Below are 8996 nucleotides of genomic sequence, written 5' to 3' on the forward strand. Positions count from 1 at the left end.
AATTCATGTTGGTAGCTCCGATGACACTGTGCATCCATCTCATCCTCTGTCGTCCCCTTCTCTTCTTGCCCTCACACTTTCCCAACATCAGGGTCTTTTCCAGGGAGTCTTCTCTTCTCATGAGATAGCCAAAGTACTGGAGCCTCAGCTTCAGGATCTGTCCTTCCAGTGAGCACTCAGGGTTGATTTCCTTCAAAATGGATAGGTTTGTTCTCTTTGCAGTCCAGGGGACTCTCAAGAGCCTCCTCCAGCACCACAATTCAAAAGCATAAATTCTTTGGCAGTCAGCCTTCTTTATGGTCTGGCTCTCACTTCCATACATCACTACTGGAAAAACCATAGATTTGACTATGCTGACCTTTTTCAGCAAGGGGATGTCTCTGCTTTTTAAGATGCTGTCATCACTTTAAGGTTTGTCATCACTTTCTTCCCAAGAAGCAGGCGTCTTTTAATTTCGTGGCTACTGTCTCCATCTGCAGTGATCATGGAGCCCAAGAAAGTAAACTCTGTCACTGCCTCCATATCTTCCCCTTCTATTTGCCAGGAGGTGATGGGACCGGTGGCCGTGATCTTAGTTTTTTTGATGTTGACCTTCAGACCATTTTTTGAGCTCAACTCTTTCACCTTCATTAAGAGGCTCCTTAATTCCTCCTCACTTCAGAGTGGTCTCATCTGCATATCTGAGGTTGTTGATATTTCTTCTGGCAATCTTAATTCCGGTTTGGGATTCATCCAGTCTAGCCATTCCCATGATGTATTCTACATATAAATTAAATAAGCAGGGAGACAATACACAGCCTTTTCGTACTCTTTTCCCAATTTTGAACCAATCCGTTGTTCCATATCCAGTTCTAACTGTTGCTTCCTGTCCCACATATCGTTTTCTCTGGAGGTAGATAAGGTGGTCAGGCACTCCCATTTCTTTAAGAACTTGCCATAGTTTGCTGTGGTCCACACAGTTAAAGGCTTTTGCGTAGTCAGTAAAGTAAAAGTAGATGTTTTTCTGGAACTCTCTGGCTTTCTTCATACTCCAGTGCATGTTAGCAATTTGGTCTCTAGTTCCTCTGCCCCTCTGAAATGCAGCTTGGACTTCTGGGAGTTCTCAGTCCACATAATGTTGAAGCCTACCTTGTAGGATTTTGAGCATAACCTTGCTAGCATGTGAAAGGAGTGCAATTGTACGGTAGTTGGAGCATCCTTTGGCACTGCCCTTCTTTGGGATTGGGATGTAGACTGATCTTTTGCAGTCCTCTGGCCACTGTTGAGTTTTCCAAACTTGGTGGCATATTGAGTGTAGTACCTTAACAGCATCATCTTTTAAGATTTTAAATAGTTCCACTGGAATGCCATCCCCTCCACTGGCCTTGTTAGCCATGCTTTCTAAGGCCCACTTGACTTCACTCTCCAGGATGTCTGGCTCAAGGTAAGCAACCACACTATCTGAGTTGTCTGGCACATCCATATCTTTCTGGTATAATTCCTCTGTGTATTCTTGCCACCTCTTCTTGATGTCTTCTGCTTCTGTGAGGTGCCTACCATTTTGGCCCTTTATCATGTCCATCTTTGCACAAAATGTTCCTTTAATATCCCCAATTTTCTTGAACAGATCTCTGGTTTTTCCCTTTCTGTTATTTTCCTCTATTTCTTTGCACTGTTCATTTAAGAAGGCCCTCTTGTCCCCCGTCCCCGTCCCCCCGCTATTCTTTGGAAGTCTGCATTCCATTTTCTGTAACGTTCCCTGTCTCCCTTGTATTTTGTTTCCCTTCTCTTCTCTGCTATTTATAAAGCCTCGTTGAAGAGCCACTTTGCTTTCTTGCATTTCCTTTTCTTTAGGATGGTTTTTGTTCCTCCTGTACAATGTTTCGAGCCTCTATCCATAGTTCTTTAGGCACTCTGTCTACCAAATCGAGTTCCTTAAATCTGTTCTTCATTTCCACTGTGTATTCATAAGGGAATTGGTTTAGACTAAACCTGACCAGTCCAGTGGTTTTTCCTACTTTCTTCAGTTTAAGCTTGAATTTTTCTATAAGAAGCTGATGATCAGAGTCACAACCAGCTCCAGGTCTTGTTTTTGCTGACTGTATAGAACTTCTCCATCTTTGGCTGCAGAGAATATAATCAATCTGATTTCGGTATTGCCCATCTGGTGATGTCCATGTGCAGAGTCACCTCTTGTGTTGTTGGAAAAGAGTGTTTGTGATGACCAGCTTGTTCTCTTGACAAAATTCTATTAGCCTTTGCCCTGCTTCATTTTGAACTCCAAGGCCAAACTTACCTGTTGTTCCTTTTATCTCTTGACTCCCTACTTTAGCATTCCAGTCCCCTACAATGAGACGAAGATCTCACCATAGGTCACAATAGGTCAGAATTGACTTGACAGCATACAGTTATTATTGGTTAGATATCTCAGTGGTTTAGGTGTCTGGCTGTGGAAGCAGAGGTTGGAAATTTGATTCCCCACTGTGCCTCATGGGAGAAAAGCCAGCCTGTGTGACCTCAGGCAAGCTGCAAAATTCCAGAGCACCCCTGAAAGAAAGGAATAGTAAACCCCTTCTATGTATTCTCTACGTAGAAACCCTGCAAAGTGACTTGATGGTGTGCCATTAATATTAAAGGTTAATGGGCAGAGAAATATGACATGTAATCTGAGAGTGTGAGTTAGATGAGGTACTAGTCATCTCAGTCCATAAGTACAAGCCTCTCTTCAAGCCTACAGTTATCCAGAGACTTTAAAGGTGAAAGTGCAGATTGGAATGGCTCCATTTTGGGTGAATAATGACTAAGATGAAGACTGGGATGGCTGATGCTTGACCTGATGCACATTTTCAAAGATGTCCCATCTTCAGTGGGAAATTTGGAGGTGCAGAATGACAATTTGTTAGCAGTCTGGTGAGAGCCGGTCCTCCTGTTGTTGGCAGCTGTCACCTTTGATAGCAGACTCTGAGTATCATAAAAAGGGAACAAATTGTTAGTTATAAACGTATACGCTTGTGACAGAAGGACACTGAGGTTTTTCTACCTGATGTGTTAGAGCTGTGTGGTTGTCTTTGAGTACTATGCAGCCTGATGGTGGGCCAACAGCTTTTCCTGCTCCTCCCCAAGTAGAAAAGTGGCCAGCTTGGAATGTAATTGTCAGCTTCAAAGGTAACTGCTGTCTTGTACAAGTCAACCCAAGGAGAACTTGGGAAGTGTGGATTAACTGGGCAAGACATATTTTCTAAGGCATGCCCCAGGCCCTAGTTTCTTTTGGGAGGGGAAGAGGATGATACCTGATGCTCCCACATTGTGTTAGATTATTTTCTGTCTTCTGCTTTGCCTGATTTTAATGTTTTTAATGGTGACTTTGTTGCCCCCCACCACTTAATTTTCTGCTTCTCTCTGAGGCAGAACATGCTATAATTAACAAATAAACAATTGCTCAGTACTGGATGCTGGAGAAGCAGTGGTGTTGCCTCCATGACAGTGTCACAGAGTTAGAGTTTGACCACCATTAAGGCTCAAAGACAGGGCACATTGTTTCCCCCACAAAATGGACCAGCAGTTCAACTCTGTCCAAGATAGACTCTTAGATTCCTATGTTCTGGACTGGAAAGACACGTCTGAGCTGGATGGGATCTACCTCAAATCTTGTATTTTTCTCCTTATTCCCAGATATGGAAAACAGTGGGTTTTGGAGCTTTTTGCCAATGATGGGAAGAAGATAGGGCCACCTGTCTGGATTCAAGAATCATCTCCTCCCTTTCCATCCAAGCGGGATTCAGGTTTAAACTATGATAGAAATCAATAGGGCAAGTCAGTTGAGATAAATTTAAGATCCTGTGATTGCAACGAGTCTGTTTTAGATAGGATTAAGTCTAGACCAATCTACCATCTTTCCTTTCCTCCCTATCAAACCTGGCAAAAGCAGAATTATTACTCCGAGTCTGCTCCTGGGCAGTGCAGAAGAACTGAGTGTACAATCAAATTGCCGAATCAGGAGTTCTCTTTCCCCCACCCTCCCACTGCAGCTGGCATCTGTGTTGCACTGCAGCTGATTTGTACTGCAGGCTGAGACATGAGACGGCAACTTTGTGTCCCATTACAGGCAGTTAAATGCCGCTGAAACGAAGGACTGAACAAAGGGCTGCAGGAATAAAGGACTGAAGGATTGTCTGTTAAACTGTATTGGACTGATAATGTAGAGCCTATGCAGGTAAATTCCCATTCTCAATATGTATAGTGTTTCTATCTAAATAGCATTGAAACAGAGACATCAATCTGTGCACATTCTAATTAAAAATGTATTATAGAATGATAGGAGACATTTGAACATCGGTTCTCCCTGAACTTAGTAGCCATATGATAATAGAAAATACTGGAAAATACTAAATATACCACTGTAAAAGACTGACTTACAAAGCTGTGAAGTGTGCTGTAATGGTCAATTGCCTAATTGCCAAGGAGTGTGGTGAAGAAAAGCAAATTTTGAATTTATTAGCTGGTCATCCTTTATCCACTTTTGTGTACAAGGCTTTAACACACCACATCTTACAATATATGTTTCATATCATATGAGGTACTTATCATCACTCCATTTTTATCCATTTCAACACTGTTAAGTGCCCTTGGAAGCCTGATTAATGCAATCCTTTACAAGGTAAATATGGAATTGGCTGTATGATAACTTCATTTTTCTTATTTTTTAAAAAATAAAGCACTGATAAGAGCTTCCAGTATGAGCTTATACTCTGCCAAAATATATAGCAATTCAAAGGGGGTTATCATCACAATTGTCATCATGCACAATCAACTAACAGAAAGGAAACAATAACAAGGGATGAAATCTTCAGTTTGTGCTTTTATCTGTCTCTCATTTTCCAGTCCTAAATTTGGTTCTTCCAAAATGTTTCCAATCCCAGATATGACAACTAAGAAATGAGCTTTAATGCAAGATGCTGTATATTTTACTGTTTTTATTTCTATTTTACTGACTTTCTGTATCTTCCTTTTCACCAATGTTTTAACTGTTTTAGTATTAGTGGTCATTTTCATAGTATTATGGCCAGAATCCTACTTAGACAAGGCAACCTTGTTTAAGGGCAACCATGTTGTCTGTCATTCTGTGTCACATGATAGGGAGCACAGAAACAATTGAAACAACTCCACAACTCTGTCCTTAACATGTACTTTTCTTTTCTTTTCTTTTTTTCCCTTTTTGCAGAAGAATTTTGTGTTTGTTTGTGTTTTGTTTTTGCTTCAACTTACTGGCCAAAATCTTGTGGCTTAGCATAGTAAATTGCACTAGAGCAGGCCCATTGACTCAATGGGGTCATAGTGAAACTACTCACTCAATTCAAGTTGAGACCTTAGCATAGTTAATCATAGAGTAGGCCTATTTGAATCAATGGAACTTGCTGTAGAAATTATTGATGTGGACCTATTTTAGTGCAATTTACTATGCTAAGCATTAGGATTTTGGTCACTGTGTTTTTAGTCATACCTGCTTTTGAATCATACATGACTATATTGTGAGAAAAGCAGGACAGAAACAAAAAATATTAATAAATGTTGAAATTAACTTACAAGAGTTACAGAGACCTTTGGGTAGTGTGGGTGGCATATAAGTTATATAAATAAAGAGTTTCACAACTTGGCATGAAAATTTGTATCTATTTTTGTGTGGCCCCTGAAATAAATGTATGTGTATACATACATTTTTCCATATACACATGCATTTGAAAACTTCATCTAAAGAGGAATTTTGAATTTGTGCATATTGTGGAATGAGTCACTTTCAAAAGTGCAAAATGTGGAATGAGTCACTTTCAAAAGTGCAAAATGTGCTTTGCTTTTAAGTCCAATGTGTTTCTCCTCCAACCTCCATGGTAAGATTCTGTGATCAATTGACTAGGTCAAAAGTCTTAGAAAGGCTAAACTTTCTAAGGGATAAACTTCTCAGCAATCTGATGAAAGTGCACTAAGTGTAGTTGCAGGGTGTGTGTGCATATTTTCTCTTCTGGAATCCTGCAAATATGTTTTGAGTGTTTGTGTAAATGGGGGAAGGGTAAAAAAGGAAGTTGAAAATTCTAGGCTTGCACCATTGTTGCTCTGTTTTAACTTTTACAGATAATTGAGCATACTCTCTCTCTCTCTCTCTCTCTCTCTCTCTCTCTCTGTGTGTGTGTGTGTGTGTGTGTACACTTGAATTGCATACAGACACATCTGCTCCTCTTCCTCTTCCTGCTTACAGCCCTGAAATGGAAACAGACAAAAAGAAACTGGATAAAGGAAATGCTTTGTTAACTTGTTGTGACTGGGTTTAGAACTAATTGCATACCTATTGGTACTAAATATTATGCAGTCATTTATGATGTTATCTATACATGTATCCATGTATAACAGTGGTTCCCAACCTTGAATAATCCAGGTCTTCTTGAAATGCAATTTGCAGAAGCCTTTAGCAGCAGCTATACTGGTCAGGCTTTCTGGGAAATGCAGTCCAATAACACTTGGGTTACCCAAGGTTGGGCGCCACTGATATATAATAATAAAGGGTGGTCGGCTAGCTGTATTTTGGATTTAGCAGGATCCAAAATCCATGTTCAGGCCTGTCTTCGGAAATAATTATTAGCAGCTGGAAACATTTTGTGGTAACCTGTTGCAGCATGATCAACTCTACTCCATAGAAACGAAGGAATCAGCTTTCATGCTTCTAATAAAATATTGCTATATGTAGTAGCCTTGGTTGGCCTCGGAATTAATAACTGCTAGATAGCTTAGTGGTTTAGATATCTGCGAGATGATGGGAGTTCAAGTCCCCACTGTGCATCCCTGAAAGGTGATGAACTCGGTGATCCATAGGGATACTGCCAGCTCTACAGTTCTAAGATGATGATGATGATAATTTTTCAGCTTACTTTTGGCAGTGAAGGGAAAAAAAGGAGTCTTAATATGAGATCTGTCAACACCTTTTGATAGTACACTGGAGACTTACTACCTCTTTCTTGGGATTGTTTTCACATTTGAGTAAGCACGTAATATTTTAAAGTTTGTTTCAGAAGTTTCCCCTTAAAACAGATTTACTGAGACTGTGTATGAAAATACAGGATTTAGGGTTGCATATGACTCATTGAATAGATTTAGACAGGTTGACTAGTTTCTCCAAAGACATTCTTCTATTAATACCCAGTGATTCACTCTTTGAATACTGTCTGGAACATATTGAATTTGAACAAGTATTTTGCTTTAATTTGAAAATTGTCACCGCACCTACCACTGAGTTAATGTCAAATGCTGGTTGTGGCAGTGATTCAGGCTGGCTGAAGGAGCATATTCTTTCATAGGAATCTCTGACATCTCTGGAGGATGCTCACATTTGAACATGAGAGTGGGCCTTCTCTGTGCCTGCTCCAAGGCTGTGGAACTCCTTTCTTAGGAAGGCTAAGGTGCACCCTATCCCCCTTGTAATCTTTCCACCAGGCAAGACCTTTACATTCAGGCAGGTTTCTGGCAACTGATTAGCTGTTGAGCAAAGTCCTTTTAACAACTTCATGTTGCACCATTTTTTTTTAAAAAAGGAAGTGTTTTAGGCTGCTTTTAATTCAGTTGTCTATTACAGTTGCATTGTTTTTTAACATTATATTTCAGTTGTTTTTCAAAGTGATAGCTTTGTACATATTTCTACCTGTATAGGCTTTTTTAAAAACTTATTTCTTAATTTTGTTACGAGCAACCTTGGAGATGTGTTCTAGGAAAAAGGCTAGATATAAACCAAATAAATTAACAAATGAACTTTTATCTAAAGTAGTGCTGTATCTAACACATCTGTTAATTGCCAGTGGCTGCAATTGAGGAAGTGAGTGGAATTACTCAGGGAACTGCCCAAGTAGCTTGTGTCTATTTTGATGTCATGTCTCCCTACTGAAAAAAAATCTAAAGCTTCTGGCTTAGCGTACCATGTTTCCTCGAAAATAAGACAGGATCTTATATTAATTTTTGCTCCAAAAAGCATTAGGGCTTATTTTCAGGGGATGTTTTATTTTTTTCATGTTCAACAATCTACATTTTATTCAAATACAGTCATGTCATCTTCTGGTTGTTTCAAAATGGTGGAGGGCAGGGTTTCACTTAACTAGGGCTTATTTTTGGGGTAGGGCTTATATTACGAGCATCCTGAAAAATCATACTAGGGCTTATTTTCAGGTTAGGGCTTATTTTCAGGGAAACAGAGTATTTATTGGATCGCAAACACCAGCTTTCCCAAACCTATTGTTCTCCAGATGTGCTGGATTTCAAATCCTATAATATCCCAATCTGCTACCTCTGGTTACAGTGCTAGTCCAATATATCTATGGAAACCATATTTGGACATATCAGGACAATTCATGTAATATTATCAGCACCAGATCTCTGGCTGCATATTTGTTCATTGATTCTAAGCCGTTGTGCCTGTTCTCTTATGGTAAATAGAATCCTGCACCACCCCAAGCTTTCATTGCCCTGATTACCACCTGGTTCTACTCCGACTTCTTACCATGGATCAGGAGGCCATGGTCTCATCTATGTGTTTGTGTTTTGTTTTTGTTTTTTTGCACCCCCAGCCTCCCTTTAGGTGTCATAAAGAGACGTAGATGGAGAAGAGGGAGGCCCCAGCAAATGTAAATATTTCTAATTTGGGCCAAGGCTTTTTTTTTTTTTTTTTTTAAATCTTAACTGAATTGAAGAATGAATGTGGGAGAGGATATAAGGCAGTGTTGGAATGAATGCCTGTCTGCCTCTTGCATATGTATGTATGAATGCTCATGTGCCCACCTACCATGGACATGTGTACGCATATATGAATGCTCACTTTTGCTCCTGGGCCTGCCTGGAACATCTGGCTCTGCCCACCATTGGTTGCTGTGCCTTCCACGCTACCAGTAACAAATGGACACCAACCACCATAGACTCCAAAATCTTTGGGAGGTGTGGGTTTTCTTCTCCAAGATTTTAGGGCAAAGGCAACATTGGCCAATTAG

This window comes from Pogona vitticeps, chromosome 4 (genome assembly GCF_051106095.1).
Source record: "Pogona vitticeps strain Pit_001003342236 chromosome 4, PviZW2.1, whole genome shotgun sequence".
Lineage (NCBI taxonomy): Eukaryota > Metazoa > Chordata > Lepidosauria > Squamata > Agamidae > Pogona > Pogona vitticeps.